This window comes from Apium graveolens, unplaced genomic scaffold (assembly GCF_009905375.1).
Source record: "Apium graveolens cultivar Ventura unplaced genomic scaffold, ASM990537v1 ctg2772, whole genome shotgun sequence".
Classification (NCBI taxonomy): Eukaryota; Viridiplantae; Streptophyta; class Magnoliopsida; order Apiales; family Apiaceae; genus Apium; species Apium graveolens.
The window spans coordinates 27,911-55,846 of record NW_027417794.1 but is presented as its reverse complement, the minus strand read 5'-3'; the positions used below and the strand labels follow the sequence as shown (position 1 = coordinate 55,846).

Below are 27,936 nucleotides of genomic sequence, written 5' to 3'. Positions count from 1 at the left end.
AGGATCATACCCGGGATCTTATTACTTAGGTTCCCTTAACCTTTCTCAATACATTATATTCCTTTTTATGATCCTCTATTATAATCCTTTAATTTAAATCCTTTTTATCCTGTTACCTTATACTCAATTCTCTCCGTATCTAGTGTATTTCCGGGAAAATCAAAGTGTTCGGATTTGGATTATGATGATCTTTACATACACTTATACCCCATATAAAGTACTAATAAAATCTCAGAATATCCATATCAGAACCCCTACATAGTGTGGCATGAAAAGTTTTCTCATTCAGCAAAAACACTATTCATAAGGGTTTCAAAATTTCCCAAAAATTGGGGTTATTACAGTCTTCCTGGCGCGGCAAACTCCCGTAATGAGTTCATCATCCAATTGGATATTTCTGCAACACTACCCAGAGCACTTCGATAGAAAGGCTACGGTTGGGCGATTGTTGAGTGTTGGCAGGGTCAAGTTTTCAAAATGATGTTTGCATCAAATGAAGTATCTCATAACTTCATTTTATTTTGATGATATTTTAAAGGTTGAATCTATTCAAGTATTATCTTGTAGTCTCATCTATGTGATGAACTTTTGAACTAATTATAACTTGAACGGTGGTAGTTCAAGTAGTATTTGGAAAAGATATAAGTATATTGGAGTATCTTGTAACTTCATCTTTTAAACTTATATCTAGTAAATGATTATCTTATGCATGACAAAGATTTTCAGAAAAACGTTGAGACAAGGTTAGATATATGAGATCACCTTGCAACGGTATTTTTATACAGTTATACACTGGAACTCTGTGTGTATTATGCATGGAAGAGGACTTCCAATATTTTGAAAAGTATATATGTATATATATATACTGAATATTTTGTGACTTCATCGCATTAAGATATCAACTTGGTTCATTTCTTTTGACCAAGACTTTCATGAGTACTATGAGAAGGCTCATATATTGTTAATCATTATACATATTATTTTGGTGGGCTTGCTGCTCACCCTTGCTTTCTTCTTTCATCACACAACATCAGATAGATAAGATGAACAGGACTAAGCTCCCAATTCGCAAGCGGATAGGAAACGTTTCGCAGCTTTCTGGAAGCGTTGAGGCCGCTGTAGCTGAGGTAGAAATTACCAATAGGCTAAGTTTTCAACTAATGATGTACCAGGCTTATATATATTATGAGTTGTAATAATGGCAGAGAAATGTAAATTTATTCAGAAACCTGTTTAAGGTGTATTGGCATGTAATTGTGGAATAAAACGACTTGTGATTATTTTTGGATGATCATCTCTGAGACTATAACTTGTGGTGTGTGTGTTTATTGTGGGGTCACAGTACAGAGTAGTTGATTAATTATTAAGATTGGGTGTTATTAAGGGAAATGGAACTCGTGACAACCCGGATCCCCGACCCCGGATTTGGGGGTGTTACAGAAGTGGTATCAGAGCTAAGCGTTATAAACCTCAGAGATGATGTGACGTTAAGATAATAACTAAGATAATAAAAACTCTTGCCAAGTTCATAGTCGGACTACCTAACGTAGTACTGACAGTTAAAACCCTTATGGGAACCCTTATAAATATCGTGATAGAAGCGTAGTTCGTTATCGTATATGGTAGCGGGACTCCGAACCCTGAGGTTGAGGAGCAACAACGTGATGATGTTTTATTACTAATTGGAGATCGGATTGTGGATCCGATAGAGCTTCCTAACGCCGGACCAGATGATGTTCATATTGAGGATGTAACGGTTAAGGATGTTATCCTAGAAGGGATTGTTGCTGAGGAGGATCCCGTGAAGGATCCTGACAAGAATGAATAAAGGACCACTGAGGAATTGATGACCATGGTTAGGGAAACTACCAGAGGTAGGATTGGCCGGTCACTACCGGAGGTTCGTTCAAGTTTGTAAAGATAGTAGCCCCTTTGACGCGGCTTACTCGTAAGACTAAGAAGTTTGGATGGACAGAGAACAGCCTTTAAGAACTGAAGCAAAGATTGGTGATGGCCCCTATGTTGGCATTGCCGGATGGAAAAAGGAGATTTTGTGATTTGTATTGACGCTTCGTATAAGGAATTAGGGTGCGTGCTTATGCAACACGGTAAGGTAATCGCGTACGTGTCAAGATAATTAAGGGAATATAAAATTCGATATTCCCACCCATGAGCTTGGGCTCGTGGCAATAGTTTTTCCCTAAAGATTGGAGGCACTACTTGTATGGAGAGAAGTGCGAGAATTACCTAAGCCATAAGTGCTCTAGTACATTTTCACGCAGAAAGAGCTCAACATGCGCCAAATGAGGTGGTTAGAGCTAATCAAGGATTACGATTATGAGATTCTTTATCATTCGGGGAAAGCCAATGTGGTGGCTGATACCCTTAGTAAAAAGGAGAGACTCAAGATGAAAATGTCTTTGGGAAAGTTGATAAGAGATTTTGAGGAAACGGAAATAGAAGTGAAGGTAACCGGAGCCGGTACCGAAAAGCTGTTTGAGATTGCAATACAGCCCGAATTATTGGAAAAGATCATTTGTGCCAAGAAAAAATGATGAATGAAGGCAGAGAGCCAATAAATAGAGAAGAGATTAATACCGAGAAAGATGATAATGGAATAATGAGGTATTCCTAAAGAATTTGGGTTCCAAACGTTTAAGAGCTTAAGGACTGGATCTTAAATGAAATCCATAGCTCGAGGAATAAGATTTAGGGCAAACCCCGAATGTGATAATCAGGGAGATTGCCATTAAGACAGAAGGAGCCCATAACATAATGAAGTGGAAAACAAGAATTTTAACGTATAAGATAACCCCAAGTATGGGAGAAGGATGAAACATTTCATACTAAGGAAACAGAAAGTCGAGTAAGGAAAGGAGACCCGAGACGGTACTCCTATACAAAAATTCATGGACCTGTCTAAAAAGAACTTAGACTATTATCCCCAACCACCACCTTGAGGAAACAATGCGGTAGGAAATTCTTTCATGACCTTTAAATCGCTAAGCTCTCAGAGTTCCAAGAAACAGGTTGACCCAGTCGAGGCAAGAGCCTGGCTAAAGGAAATATAAGAATCATTTGAAATTCTAAATGATTGACGAATCACAAAAGACTGTTTTTGTCACTTACCCTCCTAAGAGAGAGGCCACCCGCTGATGAAAGGCCAAGGAAGGCACGGAGCAAGAGATTATAATAAACTGATTTAAGTTCAGTCAATTGTTTTCAGGAAAGTACTTCCCAAGGTTATGGAAATAGTGTAAAAGCTTTAGAGCCAGAACAAAGGCAGACGAGTATGATGAATTATGAATCTAAGTTATAAAAGTTATCAAGATTCGTTCTGAGGACACGAATCCAGAATGACGAGATGTATGAAATCAATGCTTATGTTGTGTTGGTTCATGAAATAATGATAAGAGAAAGGAAAATAAAAAAAAGAAACTGAAATGGAAAGGAATATAAAGGCAATAGAGTTTGAGGAATGATAAGGGAGTTGGGTATGAGGAAACCCTAAAGACTCGTAGTAATAGAAATAGAAAAGTATGTAATCGTCAGGATGAGGGTGATTCACCATGAGTTAAAGTTGATGATTGAAGGAATACGAGACACATATATTTTATCCCCTTTAAGTTGGGAGGATTCGAGGAAACCTTGAGATAGTTCGAAGGATAAATAATGAGACACGGATGGACGGAAGAGACAAGAAAGTAAGAAATTAGGAAATTGGATGAAGGAAGTAACCTTCAAAAATGGAAAGTGTATGTAACACCTGTGACTTGATACCCAAAAGGGAGACACCAAGTACAAAAGATATCCCAACATTGAGATGACTGTTGAGATAAACAACAAAAGTAAATAAGGAATTATTAAGAAGAAGTTCACGTTGAACACGACCAATATCTTCCAGAACATCCTTGTTATCGTTACCAAATTAGGCAAGAAAAGCGGATAACCGTTGTTATCTTTTGGAGGCCATATTGATTGACCTCATTTTGAATACAGATGTTATTGTGAAATTAGGCATATACTATCGAGGTGGGAATGATTGAATAAGACACCCTTATCAGGGATATATGACTTGATTTATCCATGGAAGGATGCATGTACCTTTTTAAAGGTGGAATTAAGGATAGAACATCGGTAACTTAAAACGAATCCTAGGGGAATGCATACAGGTTGGCATTTCACCCTTAATAGGGATAGTATGAGTTTTGACAGTATGAATTGGAAAGGATTAAGGTAATAACAACCTTTAAGAATCAGTGGAGAAATTTTTATTCAGAAGTATATAGACAATGATTCTGGTACAAATAAATGGTATTTTGATATGCCCTGTATCTAGGGAATACAGGAGGAACGATTCAAGGATAACCTTAGAGGTTTTACAAGGAGAAAGGTAATATTCAAAATTCTCAAGAATAGAAATGTTGATAAAGGGAATATGACGTAATTATAATGATGCCAAGTGGGGCACGTGTTAAACCACGAGAAAGTATGGATCGAACCAGTAATGGTCAAAATTGTTCAGGGCAATTAGGACTTAAGATAAAAGATGTTCTAAATATGATTGAGAGTCAGTCATGACAGTGATTAACCTCTAAAGACTGAGGCAATAACTTATGGAAAAATGGTGATATTTTTTTTTACTCATCAGATTTTAAGGAAAACATCTTCACATAAGCTGTGATTGAAATAAGGTAGAAAATTTATTTGGAGGTGGTTAAAATGACATTGACTGTAAGGAAATTTTACTATCAGGAAAGGCCAAAGAGGTGGCCGACACTTTAAAGGTAAGAGGATAATTATAGGCGCTTGTGCCAAAGGAATACAGTGATGATGGTTAAAGCTATGCAGGTTGTATTATGGTTTGGAAGATTGACATTCCTTCTGATGACTGTGTAATACTCAACCATGATAGTAGTTGGTAAAGGTTTAATTCGTGTAATCGCCATGAGCGGGCTATCTATCTCAGAAGATACTATCTTGAGATAAGCCAGGACCATGTTACAAAAAGGACTAGACGAACCCTTGAGTTAAGTCTTCTATTTAAGGTATACGATTAAGAATGGTATTAACCTGCTATCGTTGCTTTGACTGAAACTCTTCTGCAATTTTATCTACTTCATGTCATGAAAGTACGTCAGAGTTTGGAGTGTTCTTCATGAATTGTGATTGGTGGTTATGTTAACTCCTTAGAAGAATTCTATACGAGATGTATGGACTCCGTATGATTTGACATTAAGATTTCATGGAAAATGAATGACGACAGTAGGTCAGTAGTGGACCATAGTAGTGCAGCAATGATTCTGCGAGTAATGAGCTGATTACAACCGTGAGAGTTGTATTGGAATGGATGTTGAGATTGAGTACCACTAATCGGGTCGTGGTAGTGTATAAGTTATCATTGATAGACTAATTAAGTAGAGTATCTACCTATTGAATATTTATTCCCTCTTATAAAAAGAGATTCGTATTACTATATGAGGAAGGTTGCGGTGCAAGCATAGAATTCTAGTAACGATGATGTCTAGAATGAGATCCCAGATTCGATTTTCGATATCAAGGGAGTTTCAAAGGTGATTGTGTATAAGCTCGAGGAAGAGCATGGGTCCATAGAATGATGGACGGAATAGCAAAAATATTTAGGCATGTGAAATACGATGCTATAATACTTGATGTTGATATAAATACATATATATTTTGTTCTCCTATGACAAACCTCTATAGTTCAGAGGTAGATTCCAAGCCAGATATTTTATGGTAATAAATTTTTTTTTTTACAAATATACAATCATCTTCAGTTCGTTCTTTTCTCTTCTTTTCATTTCATGTAAGCTGAGAAGAACAACCCTTCCAGAAGGGGAGGTATTGCCGAATGACTATCTATCGGTGTGATAAAAGCCTAGTGGGATACCATCTATTGTTTAATTGCTTGTCAAGTACTAAAGGCTGGCCACCTTCTGTACTAACTATGCGATATAACAAGTGTTCATGATCATAGTGATCTCTCAACAAATTCCTTTACTTCTATATAATTGATCAAACTTTGGGAAATAGAAACAGCTGAAAAAGGAGTAATAAAGTTGTGGTGGTATTCAGAATGGAAACACATTCGTGATACTAAGGTTGACATGGGTATTAAAAGGTTATAGAACGCTAACGAGCAAAAGTATAACCAGTATAATATTAGGAACGGAAGGTAGTAGAGATTACTAACTGGAAAAGAATGGGTATTGAGAAGCAAAAGCTCTAATGCTAAAAGCTATAATGAGAGTCTGTGCAATAGACTTGAAAGAAATTGGAATGATCACTTAACACGGATTGAGTTTTCTTACGACAATAGATCATATGTCAGTATTGAGGTATCGCCTTATGAGATCCTTGAGGGAAGACAATGTCGATCTCCCTTATGATAGGATGAAGTTGTAGAGCGCAAGATGCTCGGACCCGCAGTAGTCCAAAGGACCAGGGATATAATAGATCTAATCAGAGGACGGCTGGTAGTAACCCAAGATGGACATAAGAGGTATGTTGATTTGACTCAAAAGGATAAAGAGTATGAAATAGGGGACCTAGTAATGTTATAGGTATCCCTTGGAAAGGATTGATGAGGTTCGGAAAGAAAGGAAAGCTAAGTCTACAATTTGTTGGACCCTTGGATATATTAAGACGTTTTGGGAAGTTAGCATATGAGCTAGCCCTACCCCCGAACATGTAGCAAGTCATAACGTGTTCCACGTATCAATATTAAGGAAGTATAATTCGGATGCCAGATAAATAGGGGCATATGAGCGCATAGACATGCAACCCGACGTAACCTATATGGAGCAACCAGGAAGGGTTATAGAGTGAAAAGGAACAAGTGCTTAGGAGAAGGATTATCAAACTAGGCAGAGTTTGGTGGTGGGACCACAATGTGGGAAAATTTACTCGAGAGTTATAAAGTGCAATGCTAAGAGAGTATCCCTATTCATTTTCTATCTGATTCCGGGACGGAATCCTTTTAAGGAGGGGAGACTGTAATAACCCCAATTTTTGGAAATTTTTGAAACCCTTATGAATAGTGATTTTGCAGATTATGCTGAATGAGAAAACTTTTCATGCCATACTATGTAGGGGTTCTGGTATGGATATTCTGAGATTTTATTAGTACTCTATATGGTATATAAGTGTATGTAAAGATCGTCAGAATCCAATTCCGAACACTTTGATTTTTCCCGAAAATCTACCAGATACAGAAAGAATTGAGTATAAGGTAACAGAATAAAAAGGATTTAAATTCAAGGATTATAAGAGAGGATCATGAAAGGAATATAATGTATTGAGAAAGGTTAAAGAAACCTAAGTAATAAGATCCCGGGTATGATCTCTCGAACGATAAACGAAAACGAAAGTTAAGCGAACCGTATAACAGATCAGCGGTCATTAGGCAAGCAATTAGGAGTTAATCAAGGAGGTTAGGGATGATGATGTCATCAAACCAACAAGGTGTGGACAAGTGGAAGCATTATGACATGTGCAAGATGACATAAACATGACAGGGGGTTTTATTTTGTTGGTTGATTTTGGGCCATGTAAAATTTACCATGGTAAAAAGCTAAAACATTTTCCAAGGCAAAAAGGAGAAGCAACCAAGCAAATATCATAAAACACAAAAATTAGAAGTTGACTTTCCCATTTCAAGAAGAAAGCTCTCGGCTAAAACAAACCCAGCAACTTCAAACTGTCATATCTCCTTCAATACTCACTCAAATGTTGTTTTCTATAGCTCGTTGGAAAGGTATTGAGATGTCCTACAACTCTTGTTCACAAGTCTCTTCCAAATAAGCATTGTAAGACCCTCATTTTTACAGTTCTTTAAATAGGACTTTTAGAAACTTCAAAGCCTAACTTTGTGTTCTTGATTTCTTTGGAAAGATCAAGCTTGTAGGAGGCTCCCTAAGGCTTCCTAGAAACTTAACACCTCCCAAGGAAGGTATAAATCTTCACACCCTTTAGTAATAAGTTTGAATGTTGAAGTTTGGAGATGGTTTGGATGGATGAGTAGTAATTTGAATGATAAGCATGATTTGAGCTTAATTGTTAAGTAGTTTAGTTGAATTTGGAGATGTTATAATATATGATTGGATTGAGATCCTTGAGCTTATTATGACTGAAATCAGTAGCATTGATATGTATCTTGAGTTGTTGTTGATTGGTAGTTGGATTGATATGATTTGGAATGGTAAAAATTTGGGAAATCGCGTAAACATAGTCGTCGTAATGTCCGATTTACTTTAGACTGCTTTTGTTCATAACATTAGGACCCGAGAACTCCCTGCTAGGTTTTGACCATTGCCATTTTTAGATATTTCATGCTAGAAGCTTCGTTTTGATATATGGTTCGTTTGATTCCGATGTACGGTTTAGGACAAACGGCCGTTTTAAGTAACGACGTTTCGCGAACGAACAATTACCCCTCTCCTTACTTTGAAACATAGGTTAAAGACCTTAAAGGACTAATTGAAGTATGAAACATTTATGTAAGGTGTAATAGGCAGTTGGTAAGACACCCGCGAAGGAATCTCCTTAAAACTCGTAATGGTTAAATTATTAAAAATGGTGGAGCCGAGGGTACTCGAGTGACTTAAGAGAATCAGTAAGCGCAAAGCGAGCGTTAGAGTCTAAGTTGGTTAATGTATAGATTTACAAGTGACTTTGGTTTAATTCCAACTTACTTGTTGTTTATAGGTTACCAGACTCGTCCCGAGCCATTCGTAACCCCCAGTCGCTCAGGCAAGTTTTCTACCCGTTATAACTGTTGTTGTGATGTATATGTGTATATGCATGATCTTGCGATAAATGCATATTTGTTATTAGCAAATTCTTGCGATATAATGTAGCATGTGATATGGTACATATGCATGCCTGTTTCGTATTCTTGCCATATATATCTGTTGGTTCAGTTGATAATACCTATGCTAGAGAATAGCGGTAATTTGCATATACCCTCAGTATAGGGACCCAAAGGTGAAAACATTTTCTAAAACCGGGAGTCGAGGATCCCGAGTAGATTTTGTATATATATATATATATATATATATTTTATATATATATATGGTAATAGTTTTCAAAACTATTAATCGAATAAGGTTTATTCGATAACTTTATTTTATTAATGAATATTATCTTGAATATTCATTCGAGGACTTATGACTCCTTTATATTATTTATTGAATATTACTTGGATATTCATTTGAGGATGTATGACTCCTTTTTTTTATTTAATGAATATTAATTATAATATTCATTCGAGGTATTATGACTCCGCTTATTATTTTTTAATATTCTTTATTTATTAAAGAATAATGTTCGATAATCAAACTTACTTTTGATATTCAAATAAAGATATTACTTTCGTATAAGTATATCTTTGATTATTTACTATTCATTTCAAGTATAAGTTTTCCAACTTCTACCTCAATTACTTTTTATGGGAATATTATTTAAATAATAATATTCAGATATTTCTTTATATTGAGACTGATTTACTTTATTAAATCAGCATTATTCCAAACACTCTTTAAAGTGTTTTCAAGTCTTTAAAATGATTTTCAAAAGTTAGAGCGGATCCCAAAACTCATTTTTATATTTAAGATCTTCCTTTTAAAAAGGGGATTTAAATACTTGCTCAAAACCGGAGGGATCCGGCTCTGTGGTGTATTTTATATTTGCAACAAGGTTGTTGTCTTGATAAAAGAGTTTTTGATTACTTACCCAACACTCGGGAAGTAAAATTCTTGGAACAAGTTAATCCATTAACAGGCATCGCCTGGGAAATATCGGTGAGTTTTCCTTTCCAACTAGATACGACTTCTTGGTGGAGCCGTATCAACAAGTTTCTACTTGGGGAAAGTGGGGACGAGCTTTACGTTTCAGAGTCATGGATTTCATCTGAACTAGGAGTGGCGTAAGTGGTCGAGTAGCGCCGGCCCAGCCTTATTATATTGGCCCAAATGGCATGGAAGTTCCGCTAAGGCGGTCCATTCCTTAGGAGTTCAGTGTTCGGTTGACAAGTAAATCCGACAGGTTCTCCTCTACATGTAGAAAATGGTGGGGTTGCACTACTACGACTGATCATCGTAAGTGGTCTTCCTGGCGCGGCAAACTCCCATAATGAGTTCATCATCCAATTGGATATTTCTGCAACACTACCCAGAGCACTTCGATAGAAAGGCTACGGTTGGGCGATTGTTGAGTGTTGGCAGGGTCAAGTTTTCAAAATGATATTTGCATCAAATGAAGTATCTCATAACATCATTTTATTTTGATGATATTTTAAAGGTTGAATCTATTCAAGTATTATCTTGTAGTCTCATCTATGTGATGAACTTTTGAACTAATTATAACTTGAACGGTGGTAGTTCAAGTAGTATTTGGAAAAGATATAAGTATATTGGAGTATCTTGTAACTTCATCTTTTAAACTTATATCTAGTAAATGATTATCTTATGCATGACAAAGATTTTCAGAAAAACGTTGAGACAAGGTTAGATATATGAGATCACCTTGCAACGGTATTTTTATACAGTTATACATTGGAACTCTGTGTGTATTATGCATGGAAGAGGACTTCCAATATTTTGAAAAGTATATATGTATATATATATATACTGAATATTTTGCAACTTTATCGCATTAAGATATCAACTTGGTTCATTTCTTTTGACCAAGACTTTCATGAGTACTATGAGAAGGCTCATATATTGTTAATCATTATACATATTATTTTGGTGGGCTTGCTGCTCACCCTTGCTTTCTTCTTTCATCACACAATATCAGATAGATAAGATGAACAGGACCAAGCTCCCAATTCGCAAGCGGATAGGAAACGTTCCGCAGCTTTCTGGAAGCGTTGAGGCCGCTGTAGCTGAGGTAGAAATTACCAATAGGCTAAGTTTTCAACTAATGATGTACCAGACTTATATATATTATGAGTTGTAATAATGGCAGAGAAATGTAAATTTATTCAGAAACCTGTTTAAGGTGTATTGGCATGTAATTGTGGAATAAAATGACTTGTGATTATTTTTGGATGATCATCTCTGAGACTATAACTTGTGGTGTGTGTGTTTATTGTGGGGTCACAGTACAGAGTAGTTGATTAATTATTAAGATTGGGTGTTATTAAGGGAAATGGAACTCGTGACAACCCGGATCCCTGACCCCGGATTTGGGGGTGTTACAGTGAATAAGATATTCGCTCATCTGCTTGGAAAACAATGGAGGTCTATGTCCATGACATGTTAAGTCAAAAGTCTAGCCAAGGCCGAAGATATTGATCATTTCAAAGAGGCATTTAAAGTATTGAGTCACCAAAAGATGATGTTAAACCCCGTCAAGTATGCCTTTGGCGTTGGGTCTGGAAATTTTTTCGGTCTTATGGTCTCGAAGAGAGGAATCAATGCAAACCCCGACAAGATCAAGGCCATACTCTACATGGAGCCATCAGACTCCATAAGAGACGTTTAAAAACTAATAGGGAGAATTGAGGCTTTGGAAAGATTCATCTCTAATTTATGAGACAAATGTCTGCGCTTTTTCAAAACCCTGAAGAAAGTGAATAACTTTGAGTGGATAGTTGTGATTAAGAGGCCTTTGAACAACTGAAGAAATACATCATTGAAGCCCCGTCATTGGCCAACCCAAGTTCGGAAGACATTTGGTACCTATACCTTGCGGTTTCTGAGCAAATAGTGAGTGTCGTCTTAGTGAAGGAAGAACATAAGGTTCAAAAACCTATCTACTATGTGAGCAAGGTGCTCCACGGAGCGGAGTTGAATTACTCTACTAATGAGAAGTTTGCACTTGCCCTAATAACAACCTCGAGGGAGTTGCAACCCTACTCCAGGCACACAAAATCAAAGTTCTGACGGACCAACCTTTGAGGAACATTATTCACAGCCCAAAAGCCAGTGGAAGGCTCATCAAGTGGGCAATTGAGTTGGGTGAATTTGATATCAAGTACAAGCCTCAGAAAGCCTCAAGGTTTAAGAATTAGAATACTTCGGGGTCGAATCCACCATTAACGACCAAGAAGTTGGGGGCAAGAGTTAGTAACCCCAGAAGAAAAGAAAGAGAATGAAGGCAAGGACTTGACTCTGAAAAAGTATTGCAAGAGGTAGTAACCCCAGGAGAAAGAGAGAGAATGATAAGGACTTGACTCTAAAAGAGTACTGGCTTCTCTTTTTTGATGGAGCATCCAAAACAAAGTCAGGTGGTGCATGCTTAGTATTTCAAAGCCTCGAAAGGTTCATCATCGAGTATGCTTTGAAGTTGGACTTCCCAACAACAAATAATGAAGCAAAATATGAAGTTTTAATATCCGGATTAGGCTTTGCTAGAGCTGTGAGGGCCAAAAATCTTAAAGTCTGTGGAGACTCGAGACTTGTGAATTGTGATTGCTCACATCAATGGGGAGTTTGAGGCCAAAGATGATATAATGGCCAAGTGCCTGAGAATTGTTAAGTGGCATTTATATCCACTTAAAACGCTTCGTAAAGGTTCAAATTGGTGTTATGTACTCAAGTTATTTATCTTTTTTATGTTTTTTGTAGTGTTTTGCATTTCAGGGCATAATCAGAAGAAGGAATGGATCTTGCATGATTTATGCTTAGAAGAGTGTTAGGATGGATCCTCGGTCGATTGCGCACAAGAAACGAGCAATTAAAGTCAATAAAATAAGAAAGTACATATATTCCAGAAGCTCAGGGCGGCCGTGCTGGTATGCGGGCGGCCGCGCTAGATCGATTTTCAGAAATCCTGTTTCTATTAGAAGACTGATTTGTTGGGCTCCTGATCTATTTTGGGATGGTATTTAAAGACTTTTAAAAGAAGTTTTTCATAACGGAGAGCAAGGAGATAGCGGCAAGAAGACCTATTAGAACAATTCAACGAAGGAGAAGAAGATCTTGTGTTACTTGTGATTCTTTGTTTAAGTTGTAATCTTGGATGGTTGTTTTCTTTATTGTTGAACCTGATACTCTTGTTAATGTACTTTGTTATTATAATTCAGTTATTTCAGACCTAGTTTATCTTATTTTATTTACCATGCTTTCATCGGAACCCATGGTGATGATGAGTTCGGTTATGAACTAATCATTATCGTGGGGTTCTAACGGATTTACTTATGGATTTTTATAGTTAATTTGTTTCACTATCTTGGTGTGTGGTGATTGATGATATCCTAGTATTGGTTGGGCTTATTCGTCTTATGTGCGTAGCTAACATATAAGATAGCGTGTTAATCTCTATTAAAGCGACAGTGAATATAGAGATTTAGAACTTGCCATGCTAGCATAGGTTTGTGTATTTGTTTTGCATGATTCGTAGGTATTTTTAACCATCTTACTTGCCCTATGTAATCACGATAGATAACTTGTTCATTAAACCTTTATGTTATCAAATTCTATAGACATATAGGGTCTCAACATAATTGGTGTCTATTCAACTTCTATCTCTTTTGTGGATGTATGGTAGTAGGGTATTCATACAACAAAAGTTGGTGTTTACTAATTTTGTGTTATCTGATTAGTTGTCATCACCATTGCATGCTAAGGTTAAGAACAATGACTTTGAATGAAGTATTTAATGAAGTTAGAATCCCATGTTTGTCTCATATCACTACTAGAAATAGTAGATACGACATCGGTGCTTAGACATTGGCATGTAATGCACCCGATGTTAAAATGCAGTTTAACATCGATTTTGTAAAAAGGGATGTTGAATACAAATACTGACATCGGTTTTACTTAGTAGCCGTTGTCTATGTTCAGAAATTAAAAAGGCCACAAATATGCTTTTAACTTTGACATCGGTTGATTTTGTTAACCGTTGTCTATGGCCTTTTTAAAAAAAATAAAAATTACTTGTCTTTTTTCCCCCCGATTTCAGTACACTTTCCCCCCTTTAATTTTAACAAAAATTTCACTAACCTCTTATTCCCCCCTTTTCCAAAATAACTCCCGCGACCTCATCTCTCCCCCGACCCTCATCTCTCTCGTCTCTTTCGTCTCTCTCACCTCTCATATCTCTCTCATCTCTCCCCTACTTCTCTCTTAGTCTTCTTACCTCTCATCTCATCTCTCATCTTCTCACTGTCTCTTCTCTCTTTTTGCCGAAACCCTAATTTTAGCCCCAATTCTAGTTCAAGATTTGGAGCTTCAAATTAGAGCAAATTAAACTTAAAATTGAGCATCTGGAGGTTGGAGCATCTGGAGGTAGACGCTTTGGAGCATCTGGAGGTTGGAGCATTGAGGTTTTGGAACATTGAGGTTTTGGAACATTGAAGAGCATCTGGAGTTATATTCTTCTTTCTGGTTTATCTCCCTCATTTTTACGTTTAATATCATGTTTATCTTCTTTGTGCATGCAAATTTTTTATGTTTTTAGGGGGTTTTATGTTTGTTTCTTTTTGGGGGTTTTATGTCCTGTTTTTGGGAATTTTATGTCCTGTTAAATATTTTAGGTACACTGATGTAAATCAATGTTTTAGGTACATTGATGTAAATGTAAATGTTTTTGTTCTGTTTTTAATTATGTGTTTTATGGGGGTTGTTCATACATATTAGTGTGTTTTGGGGGGGTTTTGGGGCTGCATTTGAACAAGTCTATGCATTTCTTATTTTGTATAATAGTCATTTCTCTGATATGAACAAGTCTCTGCATTCCTGATATGAACTATCTGTTACTTGTATTGTATAATAATAATTGTTTTGTATAATTATCATTCTCACAGATACAACAAGTAACAGATAATTTTAATTTATTTATTTATGGGCTGAATTTGTTTCAATACTCAAGTTATCACTGAGTTTTTTTTTATGAAGGAAATTTAACAATTGTCTGGGCTGTGAATGTTGGAATTATTGGTTTTTAATTATGTGATATTTTCAAATATCTTGGTTTAATTTGTTTTAAATATCTTGGTTTAATTTAGTCTAGTTTATAAATTTAGTCTAGTTTTGTAATTAATTGGGTATATGTGTAGGATCTTGGAGTAATGAATTAGTACTATAAATTATTAGGATATCAAGGTATTTACTCCTTTCTAAGTTTATATAATTAATCCCTACAGTAACCAACACAAATTTGATATACCTTTTATTAAATAATTATAAATAGGTATGTGTTGGATTTTTAATATTTATAGTGGCTATCAGGTAGGGAAATTTGATGGATAAGATATGGATTTTGAAAGATAGGGATTCTTTAGCATTTGAAATGGGAGTGGAAAACTTCTTGATATATGCTGAAGAAAATTCTGAAGATCGTAACAAAATTCCTTGCCCTTGTGGACGATGCGCCAATTTTAAAAAATTCTCTATAAAAATAATCAGGGGCCATATCTATGACAATGGCTTTTGTCTAGGTTATGTGCATTGGGTTTGGCACGGGGAGACTGCTTCTACGGGTCCTAAATATTCAAGTGCTAGTTGTCCACCTGAAGAGCAAGCTCCAGACCCACCTCCTGAGCAAGCCTCTGATGAAGCGTCAGAGCAAGATCAGGAGCATGTCGCTGCTTCGGAAACTGTTGATGTTTGTGAAGCGGAATATAACTCGGGTCAATATGATAAAAATTCATATCAGTTTAGGAGGTTCGTAGCCGATGCTGAGCAACCTCTATATGAGGGTAGTGACTGTACTAAGTTAGAGTCGATGTTGAAGTTGCATAACTGGAAATCTAGGTTTGGTATTACCGATAGTGCCTTAACTGACCTCCTTTCTTCTGTTGGGTCTCTACTTCCCAAAGATAATGTGTTACCTAGTAATGCATATGAGGAAAAAAAACCCTCTCCAATTTACGTCTAGAGTATATAAAGTTCCATTCATGTCCGAATGACTATGTACTGTACAGGGGTGTACATGCTGATGCAACCAAGTGTCTTAAGTGTCGACTTTCTCGGTGGAAGTTGACAAAGAAAGGTGAAGAGAGGGTTAATCTTCCAGCCAAAGTCATGTGGTATTTTCCAATAATTCCTAGATTTAAACATATGTTTAAATCTCCTTCCACCGCTGAACTAATGTGTTGGCATGCGCAACAGCGGACATAAGATGGTAAAATGTGACATCCAGCTGGCTCTCCATCTTGGAAAAATATAGATTATAGGTGGCCCTCCTTTGGTAGTGAACCGAGAAACCTTCACTTGGCTTTATCGGCAGATGGTGTAAACCCGCACAATAATGGCCTATCTAATAGATATAGTTGATGGCCAGTCATATTGGTGACTTACAATCTTCCTCCCTGGTTATGTATGAAAAGAAAATTTATGATGTTGTCGATATTGGTCCCTGGCCCGCATGAGCCTGGTAATAACATCGACATCTACTTACAACCGATGATCGATGATTTGAAAAAGCTTTGGGAGGAAGGGGAACCAAATGTGTATGACGCGTATAACAAATCATTTTCACTTTAAAAGCAGTTTTAATATGGACGATAAATGACTTCCCTGCTAACGGAAATTTATCCGGCTGCGTCAATAAGGGTTATAAGTGTTGTCCAGTTTGTGGAGATGACACCGTAGCTAAATATTTGACTCATAGTAGGAAAATGTGCTACCAAGGGCATCGCTGATATTTTCCTTTACATCATCCTTATAGAAGGCAAAAGGCTGCTTTTAATGGACAACAAGAGTTTGGGCAGCCGCGTCGAACCCTATCCGGAGAAGAAATGTTAGCAGAGCAAGAATAAATTAAATTTGAATTTGGGAAGAAAATGAAGAAGGAAAAGAAGGTTGAAAGTCCATGAAAGTAAAAGTCAGTATTTTTCGAGTTAGAATACTGGAAATTTCACCATGTTAGGCACTGTATTGATGTCATGCATGTCGAGAAGAATGTATGTGGTAGTCTGATTGGCACATTACTAAATATGCGCCATAAGACAAAGGATAGTACGGCAACCCATCGTGATATGATGGAAATGGGCGTTAGATCTGATTTGGCTCCCCAAGTAGGAGTAAAGAAAACCTATTTGCCTCCTTCTCCCTTTACTTTGTCAAAGGCAGAAAAAAGGACTTTCTTGTCATAATTAATGTCGATGAAACTTCCATACGGACATGCATCAAACATAAAAAAATTGTGTTTCCATGCCTGATTTGAATATTTACGGGCTGAAGTCACATGATTGCCACATCCTTCTCCAACAATTACTCCCGGTTGTAATACGCTCCGTTCTTCCGAAGCATGTTAGGGTCATAATTATTAGATTATGTTTCTTTTTTAATGCTTTGTGCAACAAAGTAGTAGACGTGTCAAAACTGGATAAGCTGCAGTCAAATGTCATACTGACCTTGTGCGATCTAGAAAAGGTTTTCCATGCGTCATTTTTTGATGTAATGGTACATATAGTAGTCCACTTGGTTCAGGAACTACGCTTATGTGGACCAGTATTTTATAGGTGGATGTATGCGTTTGAACGGTTTAATAAAGTACTAAAGAGTTATGTTCAAAACCGTTATTATCCCGAAGGTTGTATGGCAGAGAGTTACCTTGGAGAAGAGTCCGTAGAATTCTGCACCGAGTTTCTTAGTCAGAATTACTCCACTGCCGGTCTTCCAAAGGACCAAGATAATAAGATATCAGGTCCATTATCCGTTGTGATAATAAAATCAGTGGAAGAGAAGGAGCGAGATGAAGCACATCTACATGTCCTTCTAAATAACACTGAAGTGTTTCCATATATTATGTGAGTTTATGCACTTTGTTGTTTTCAATTTCTCATTATCTAGTAATTAGTCCTGTAATGTGTCTTTAATATATCATTCCATATGTATTTTTCAGAATGCATAAGGAATATCTTGAAGAAATTCACTGAGGGAAAAGGAAAAGCTTACATTGGCTCATGAGAGAGCACAATTGGTTCTTTACTGATTGGTTTCAAAACAAAGTCAGTGTTGTATTAGGTTCTTTTATCTGTAGTGTAATGACGACTATTAGCTATTTAGGATTTAAAATTTCTTATCATATTTGTAGGTGAATGATGAACTAAGGGAGAACAACAAAGGTGTTTCAGATATGATAAGATGGCTCGCTGCCAAGCCATCATTTTTAGTACTAACTTATCAAGGTTATCTAGTGAACGGAGTGCGACATTTTACAAAGGAACGAGATGACATACATGTTGTTCAAAACAGCGGGGTGTCTGTCATTGCTAAAGCGGTCCAGGTGTCTAGTGCCACGGACTTGAACCCCGTAGAAAGTAATTTGACATTTTACGGTATCATACAAGAGATATGGGAATTAGACTACCATGCATTCAAAGCTCCCTTGTTCCTGTGTAAATGGGAAAGTAATGATAAAGGAATAAGGGTTGATGATCTTGGGTTCACACTTGTGGATTTTAGTCGACAAGGTCACAAAAAAGACAAATATGTTTCTGTTGACCAAGTCAAGCAAGTATTTTACCTTGAAGATCCTGTTGATGCTACCTGGTCTGTTGTACTGTCCTCCACAACTCGAGACTACCATGAATTGTATAATGAAGATGACTTAGGAGACACGACCATGGAACATCCCCCATTTTCCACTGAAATCCCCGCAACTGATGTCACTATTGATGATGTCGCTCATACTGCTAGACCTAATGTTGAGGGAATTTGGATTAAAAATACTGCTACTAAAACCCCTGCACATAATGTCGTTACTGACTGATGATGTAGCTTTATGTAAAATATATATCTTAATGGGAATTTGGATTACTGAATGAACCATATATATTTGCCTTTAATTGTGTTATAATGTGTTAAATATATTATTAAATCTTTCTCTTTTTTTCTTTTATTTTGCATTGTTATAATCATATAAGTAATTCATCCATAATTACTGAATGATGGCATTACTTTTTTCTTTAATTATTTTGCATTGTTTAATTGTACTTCTATAAAATGCTTTAGAGTTATTTTGGATGTGATTAACTACTGATTGCAGTTTAGGTAAAGTATTGCTCTTGTATAGTTGTATTCGTACTTGCTGATTTTACAATTTATTATTTATGCTTGACTGTAATTAATGATGGACTGAAAATACATTGTTCAACTGATGGCTTTATATTCAATTTTATGCAGACTAAGGGAGCAAAATGGTAAAGAAGCAAAAAGCCAAGAAAGTAATTTTCGAAGAAAGTAACGGGAAGAATAACTCTGAAAAGGTTGAGGATGAGATGGTTCCTGATGTCAAAACTTCAGGGACTTGTAATGATAAGTTGGTTCAAGTTCCTCCACAATATCAAACTCAAAGTAGTGGTGAAGAAATGATGACCACTTCTGAATCTGCAAAAAAAAGGCTAGGAGGTGCGCGTGGTGTTTCAGCTCTTCACAAAGTAGTTGTGAAGAAAGCTCGGGGAAAGAAATTTAAAGTTAGATACAATGAATTTGGAGTTCCCATCGTAAATACCAGGCCTACTTTACAGTCTTACATAGGAATGCTCGCAAGGACAGTGATTCCAATCGACACTGAAAACTCGCCAAAAGTGGATTGTGATCTAAATGCAAAATTATGGGATGATGTCCAGGTAAATTATATCCCTTGTTGACTTCTTCATTTTATTTAAATTGTGACTGTAAATTATGTGGCTAATTTATATTATGTGGCTCTCTAGGACACATTCAAAATTGCCCCAAAAAAGTGAGAAGCTTGTGCTACAATCGGCAGGTGAAAAATGGAGGCAGTTTAAAGTTGATTTAACTAAAAATATGTGATGCCATTTATTGGAACAAAGAAGAAATTGATGAAGCCTCTAAAGAAGTATGCGTTTGTTGGTAAAAAACCTTGGAAGAAATTTGTTGCAGAGAGGACGAGCCCCAAATGGCTGGTATGAATATATTCTTCTAATAAAATATATTGGATTGCCATTTTACTTGCTAAATGATTAAATAGATTTTGGTTAAATAATATTTATTAATTTTAACTAATTTACTTTGGTGCAGGAACAACGTAAGTTACAGAGCAATAGAGTGGGTAATCGGAAATATCATCACCGCTTGTCAAGGAAGGGGTATATTGGTTTGCGAGAAGAAGAAGTGAGAACCTATATCTATTTGGCTTTGCAATTCTAAGTTTTAAGGGAGTTTAAATATTTTCTCTGTTTTAACAGATAAAGAAAGGGAACTTAAAGCGGAAAGAGAAACCTGATCGTGCAATTTTTTGATGGAAGGCTAGGATGCCAAAGAATCCTGATGAGCTTACTGAAGAGCAAGCGAAAATAAATGCGAGAATTGTAAGTGATATTTTTAATACTGCATTCCCTTCAAAGATAATTGCGTCATAAATAATGCACTAATTGTATGCATTAATTTTACAGGCTGAGTTACTTGAAATGAAGGAGAAGGGTGAATTTGTTCCATATGGAACAGAAGATGTGTTGACTACGGCACTTCAGACTCTTGAGCACGCGGTAAGGGTTCGAGGGGTTGGCGGCTTTGTCACTCCAACAACATTCTTCAATTTTCCGAAAGCAAAAAAGACTAAAATTACTAAGGCAGAGTTGTTGGATCAGTTGGAAAGAAATCAGCGGGAGATGGCTGAACTTAAGGCCTTGGTTAATGCTTCGAATGGTCACTCTCCTATGTTCTCTGACAAATCAAGTTGTCAAGTACCTGTTAATAAAGAGGGAGCTGCTGATAAGCAGAATGTTGGAGTTGCTGTTAAACCGCTGAGTGCCAAACAGTTGTTGGTAAATGATGAAGACTTTGTTGCTTTTGACCCCTCTCCTCCGAGCGGAAAGAAGGTAAAATATTATTAAGATCTACTAGATATATGCCTACAGACTTGGGATTTATGCAATAAAATTAAATTGATCCCCCACTATAATGTAGGGTCCACAGTCATGTGAGCTTGCACTGGATTGCATAGGGAACAAGGTTGCTTTTGGAACAGTTTTTGATGATCATGAAGAGATGAATGTTTCAGTACACGGAGTGCCTCTAAAGCCCGGACATGTTCGTGTGTCGGTTGACGGACACATCCAGCCAAAGGTGTCAGTTCCAGTGCCCATACCTGGTGAAATTGAGGTTGTATGCCAAGCAGTTGGCTCTCACGTAGCATGGCCTCGTGAATTGATCATCTACCCAACTGTGGCGGTATGTTATATAAAAATTATGTCAATATACTCTGAATTGATTGTTGCATTCTATAGTAGTTTTGTCAATAATAAACGATTATTCTTGTTTTATTTAATTCTGTATAGAAAAAGAAAAGGGAAGTGTTGCATGGGCAGTCTAAGCGGAAAGATGAGTTACAGAAACTTCAAGATGATTATAGAAAAATGAAGCTAAACAAGAATGTACCAAAGCAGTACAAGGTGTTATACAAACATGCTGCAGTCTTCATGAAAGCCACTGGCGACATTTATATTCTGAACCCTCTGCCACATTCAACACATTTTGACGAGTTGGAAAAATCATTAACAGAGTAATATATTTATGTTTACTATATATAAATATATATAGTAAATATTCTCCCTTTTGAAAAATAATCATGTATATTATTGTTGTTCTGCAGTGTAGAGCGATGAAATCCTACAATGCTCAAACTGGAAGGGGAAATAAAGCTCCTCAGATAAAGAATCTTCTTGCAAGTTTTTTGTATTTTTTTATCACTTTGTAATTTTAATTAATTTCTGAAGCTAATTCATATTTTATATTGTAACAGGGATCTCCCAAACAACCAGGAGGGGTTGAATGTGGCTATGTTATAATGCGATACATGAAAGATATCATTGCTGATAAGGAGCTATCTTTTACTACCAAGGTATATATGTAAATCATTTTCGATAGATGGCATGTAGAATTTTTTGTGTAGTTTTTCATAACAGATGAAATATGAGTGCCATTTTTATTATCAGTTTTTATTATTAGTGATTTCCAGATGGATCTTGTTTTTATTATTAGTAATGATAGATAACTATTAGTGATAAGGAACTATCTGGTATAGTTTTGGATTGACGAAGAAAATTACGGTTAAATAGAGAAAAGGTCCTCTTCTGGTTAAATTATAAATAGTTGGTTATGTTTATATTTAATTATACATATGGCAATTCTGGTTAATAATATTCTGGTTGCTAATTTTTACTTGTGTTATTTAGTGGGCAGCCAAAACTCGAAAGTCCTACACAAGATAGGAGCGGGATGAGGTGCGGATGGAGGTGCTTGAATTTATCCAAGACAAGATGTAAAAATGCTAAGTATCTATATATATAGCTTTCCTCTGAACTATGTGAATTGATGTTATGTTTGTTGGTGGTTGGTGGTTAATTAATGGATGTTTGGTGACAATTACATCCATCATTCTGATTTATGTTTGGAATTATCGAAATTTGACAAGTGGTACATATTAACTAGTCAAATATGTTTAGAATGTTGGATGTAATAACTAGCGAATTTGGGTTTTATTGTTTTTAGTTGGGATGTTTATTTTAGACTTGGAATGTAATGTCCGAATTGAGCTCTTGTTGGATTGAATGTTAGTAAATTTGGTATCAATGTATACCTCTATATTTTTACAAATTTGGTTGGATGTATTTCATATTGTTGGTATTTTTCTGGTTGAAAATGCAATTGGTTCCCTGGGCTATTAATAGTACCAGGATGGCATATGCAATTTACAGTACATTAACATCAGAATGGTAATTTAAAACCGATGTAAAAATGAACAAAAGACATCAGGTGAAACAATATTAAAAGAAAAAGAACTACAAAACCAATGTCAAATAGTCATTTGACATCGGTTCTGTAAAAAAATCAATGTATTTTAAGCCAAATAACATCAAATTTTCAATAGCTGATGTCTTAAATTTTATAATATTAAAGATTAAACATCGGTTAGAAAAAAACACTGATGTTAAACAAAACGATTTAACATCACCAAATGAACAAAACCGATGTCTAACCCAGTATTTTACATATGTTGATAAAAGTACCTGATGTTTGATTGAGTATTTCACATCGGTCAGACAACATAACTGATGTCTAATCTAGACTTTCACATCGGTTTGTTTGAAAGATTTTTAAAAAATGTCTTTTAGAGCTTGTAGGTTTCATGTTTTAATGGATAATTACCCCATAATATACTCATATTCACCTAGAAATACTGTAATATAAGCTGAAATTTATTGCAAAGACATCAGAATTATTCTTAAAATCGATGTATAGCACTGTAATAGACATCGGCTGTGAAATGATGTCAAAGGCTGATGACATTTAACATCATACGCGAAGACATCAGTTCAGTTTTTTTTTAACATCAGTTCTGAACCGATGTCTGATCCTATATTTCTAGTAGTGTATAGTTAATTCAACCACTTTTATTCTTAGTTAATTATATGTTAGTTTAATCTTAGTTATAAACATCTCAAATTTTATTGTCTTACCATTGAACGATAGCCATACCATTGTTACATAAGTGCATAATTTTAAGTTAACCAAAAGAGTCCATGTAGGAACGAATCTGATTTATATCTTATACTACTTGCGAACGCTTATACTTGTGTGTAATTTTAGCACGTGTTTTCGTCCTAACAGGTTTTTGGCGCCGCTGCCGGGGATTTGGTGTTTAATTTAGTTTATGTGCTTGACATCAATGGTCGTTAAAGTTCATTGACTCGGATATTTTACTTACAAGGGTACTTGTTATGTTTCAGGTACTCTGAAGGGCGTGTATGCGAACACGTTCTCAATCTCGTAAAGAAGCACTGGAAGAAGTTGAAGTAGTTTTTGAAGAAGTTGAGAAAGTTGAAGAAGAAGCGATCATCACAATGGGAGATCAAGTAGCAAATCTGAAAGTTTTGATGGATTACTCACAACCAAAGATCAATGATATTCAGTCTAGCATTATCAGACCAGCCATTGCGGCTAACACCTTTGAAATCAACTCTAGCACGATTCAGATAATACAGAATTCAGTTCAGTTTGGGGGGTTCTCCGATGGAAGATCCCAACATGCACATTAGAGATTTTATCGAGATCTGCGACACGTTCAAGTTCAACAATATTTTTGAAGATGCTATAAAGCTGAGGTTTTTCCCATTCTCTCTGAGGGATAACGCTAAGTGCTGGTTACATTCTCTACCAACAGGTTCTATCGCCAAATGGGAGGATCTTGCTCAGAAGTTTCTAACTAAATTCTTCTCTATGGCGAAGACAGCTACAATCAGAAATGCTCTCACTCAATTTGCGCAACAATTGGGAGAGTCTTTATGTGATGCTTGGGAGCGTTATAAGGAGATGCTTAGGAAGTGTCCTCATCATGGAATGCTTGATTGGATGATCATCAATTGCTTTTACAAGGGTTTGGGAGCACAGTCTAGACCCATGCTAGATGCAGCACCAGGTGGAGCCTTATGGGCTAAGAGCTATGATGAAGCTTATGATTTGATTGAACTGATGGCTGTTAATGAATACCAGAACCCAACTCTGAGACTACCTCAAGGCAAGGTAGCAAGAATTCTAGAGGTGGATATAGTTACTGCTATAGTTGCTCAGCTTCAGGCTTTAACGATGAAGGTGGACTATTTGGCTAATTATGGAGTTAATTAGATCATAAGTGTTTGTGAGCTTTGTGCAGTGCGCATGAAACTGAGCAGTGTGCTATTTCTAGTGAATCAGCTCAGTTTGTAAGCAACTTTTAGAGGTTACAGCAACCAGCTCCAGTCACTTATCATCCCAAAAACCGTAATCATCCTAACTTTAGCTGGAGCAACAATCAGAATGCGGTGCAACAGCCTTATCAGCAATATGCAGCAAAGCACTTCAACCCTCCTGGTTTTCAACAACCGCAATATGCACCAAGACAATAACTCCAACTCCAACACCTACCGCATGGAAGTACAAGTCAATCTAATGAAAAATCTGAATTGGAGGAGTTGAGGCTCATGTGTAAAAGCCAAGCGATGTCTATCAAGACTCTGGAGGACCAAATTAGGCAGATTGCCAATGCTTTCTTGAATCGATAACCTGTTACACTCTCTAGTGACATAGAAGTTCCAGGCAAGAGGGAAGCAAAAGAGTAGCTTAAGGCAATTACATTGAGTTCTGGGAAGGTTGCAAGCCCTGAAAAATCTCAAGTTTCATAAAATGAAGTTGTGGCTGAAGTAGAGGTGATGAAGGATGCCGAGGTGGAACAGATGCCTAGCTATGCAAAGTTTAAAAAAGGTATTCTCTCTCGGAAAGTGAAGCTCGATGACTTAAAGACCGTTGCTCTTATGGAGGAATGTAGTGATGTGCTGCAACAAAAGTTACCTCCGAAGTTTAAGGATCCTGGAAGCTTCACTATTCCTTGCACCATCGAGAAATTGTCGTTCGACAAGTGTTTATGTGATTTGGAAGTTAGCATCAATCTGATGCCTTTGTCTATCTTCAAGAAGTTGGGTTTACCTGATCCAAAGCCTACATATATGTCCTTGTAGTTGGCCGATCATTCTATTACATATCCACGAGGCATTGTGGAGGATGTCTTGGTCAAAGTGGACAAACTTATCTTTCCTGCTGATTTTGTAATTCTTGATTTCGAGGAGGATAAGAAGATTCCCATAATCTTGGAAAGACCTTTCTTGGCTACTGGTCGAACCTTGATTGATGTGCAGAAAGGTGAACTCACTATGCGAGTTCAAGATCAAGATGTGACTTTCAATGTTTTTAATACCATAAAATTCCCTATTGATGAAGAGGAATGCTTTAAGGTGGAATTGGTCGAATCTGTGGTTACTTCAGAGCTTGATCAAATGCTAAAGTCTGATGCCTTAGAGAAAGCCTTGATGGGGGATTCAGACAGTGAAGATGATGAAGGTGATAAATAGTTGCAGTATTTGAATGCTTCTCCTTGGAAGTTAAGGCTGGATATATGCCTTTTGAATCTCTTGGATTGGAAGAGCTGAAAAATTCTCCAAACCGTCTGAAGCCATCTATAATATCCTATATTTTCAAATATTATTATTATTATTTGGAATTGTTTATGTGATTTTATGTGAATTTTAGTGAATTATCTGGTAATTGGAGTTGATGCTTTGGATGTTTATACATGATATTCATTGAGTATTTTAATTTTTATATGTCCAGAATAAAATATAGATAATTGTGATATTTTTCTGGTAATTTTTGGACTGTTATATGATTTTATAATGATTTATAGATTTATTAATTATTTTCTGAATAATTATAAAACTATTTTAAAAAGCCGGGAATCGTCCAACCTCAATTGTTTTTGCGTTTCTACAACCCGAAACTCTTCCGAAAACTCCTTCCTAAACTAATCTGGTGATTCCGGACATTTTTCGAGTTTTAACTTTTTCAATCCGGATTACGGTTTGACCCGTGTTTTAACTTTTACATTATTTTCTCATAGGATGTTTTATAAGAAGCTTGGTTTTGGTAATTATCCAATTCTGGTATAAAATTGTATCATTTTTATAGTTACTTGGCGGCTAAGTAATCTATTTTCGGATCCGATATGATCCAATGGGATACTCGTTACGTGTTTAAGATATATTTATATGAATCGATCTTTAACCTGGACTCGTATTTACTTGCGTCTTTATCGAGGTATTCGTTTTATCTCGTTTATGTGCATTTGAATGTATTTTATGCGTATTCGTAGTTTTCTGTTAATTTAAGTATCGTTTTGATTTTGGAAAATAGACGGACCGGGACCCCACCGGGACGTCAAAGCCCACAAATTTCACATTTGTATTTTTATAGAGTCATTCGTATTTCAAATACCCGTTATTTTTGCATATTTGAATTATTCGCAATTTTTGGGGAATTTTGATATAAATTTCACGTTTTATTACTTTTAAAATATTTCCCCGTAGTTATTAGTTTTGGGCCTAATTATTTTAATTATGGGGATAAAAACACCCTTAATTTATTTTAGAGTATTAATTTTCCGTAAAAATATAAATAGCTACAATTTCTTTTTATTAATTATTTTTACCAAAAAATTTAGAAAATGGAAAATTCAAGAATAAAAGTTTGGGGTGTGATTTTTTTCTTCATCTTCAACCTGTGATTTTGAAGGATTTAGGAATCCGTTTTTGCTGTTCTTGGCATCAAATTAAAGCTCTTGAAAAGCTCTTTCTATTCATACCAGAATCATGATCTGAGGTGAAGTTTTTATAAAAATAAACTTTTGGTTCTTGTTCTTGAATTTCGGTTTTGATTTTGAATGATTGTCGAATGATTCTGAGTTTTCAGATAGTTTTAGAATGTTTATTAGAGACGATTTATGTGTTTACTTCAGTTGTTCGATTCCTGAATGATTAAAGTGGAGTCATTTGTTTTGGGTCAGTTTTAATTTCCAATTTTTGGATTATACTTGAATTTGTTGTTGATTTTGATGACCTGAATAGATTCTAGATGTCCTGTGCTTGGTTTTGATAGTTAGAACTCGATTTTTGGTTGAGAATTTGATGAGTTCGAGTTTCGCCGGATATTTCGGGTTCTTGATCGATTGTGAGCGGAAGCTGTGATTCCGGGATGTTATGACGATTCTGTGAATACCAATGAATAATCAGTGTGATGTTGAGTGAAAATAGATGAAAAACTCGTCGAAACGAGTCAATTTTGGTCGAGATCGGAGGTCCCGAAACTTGGCCGGAATCTGGAATTTTTCAAGATTTCCGACGAGTTCTTCGTGGACTCCGATCATCTTCCCCGTGTTTCCGGCAAAACTCAGCCCTAACCCTGCCCTTTGATCCGTCCTGTCCAGTTTCCAAGTCTGCAGACATGTTTCTGGCATTTTCTTTTTATTTTTATTTCAAAATCTATTTCTAAAATCCTAAAAATCATTTCTTTTAATTTCTAAAATTGTTTATTTATTATTTTGAATTCTAAAAATTATTTTCCTAATTGTTTTAAATTCCAAATAAATTATTTATGTTATTATCCCTATTTGTTTTAATTATCTATAATT

The 27,936-nt window shown here is 36.1% G+C and overlaps 1 non-coding gene across 1 annotated transcript; it reads right to left on the bottom strand.

The window, feature by feature from the left end:
• Positions 1-24,176: 24,176 nt before the first annotated feature.
• LOC141700694 (small nucleolar RNA R71) lies at positions 24,177-24,283 on the bottom strand. Its single transcript, XR_012566460.1, has one exon. It is a non-coding gene; the product is annotated as a small nucleolar RNA R71 (small nucleolar RNA).
• Between the last annotated feature and the right edge of the window lie 3,653 nt (positions 24,284-27,936).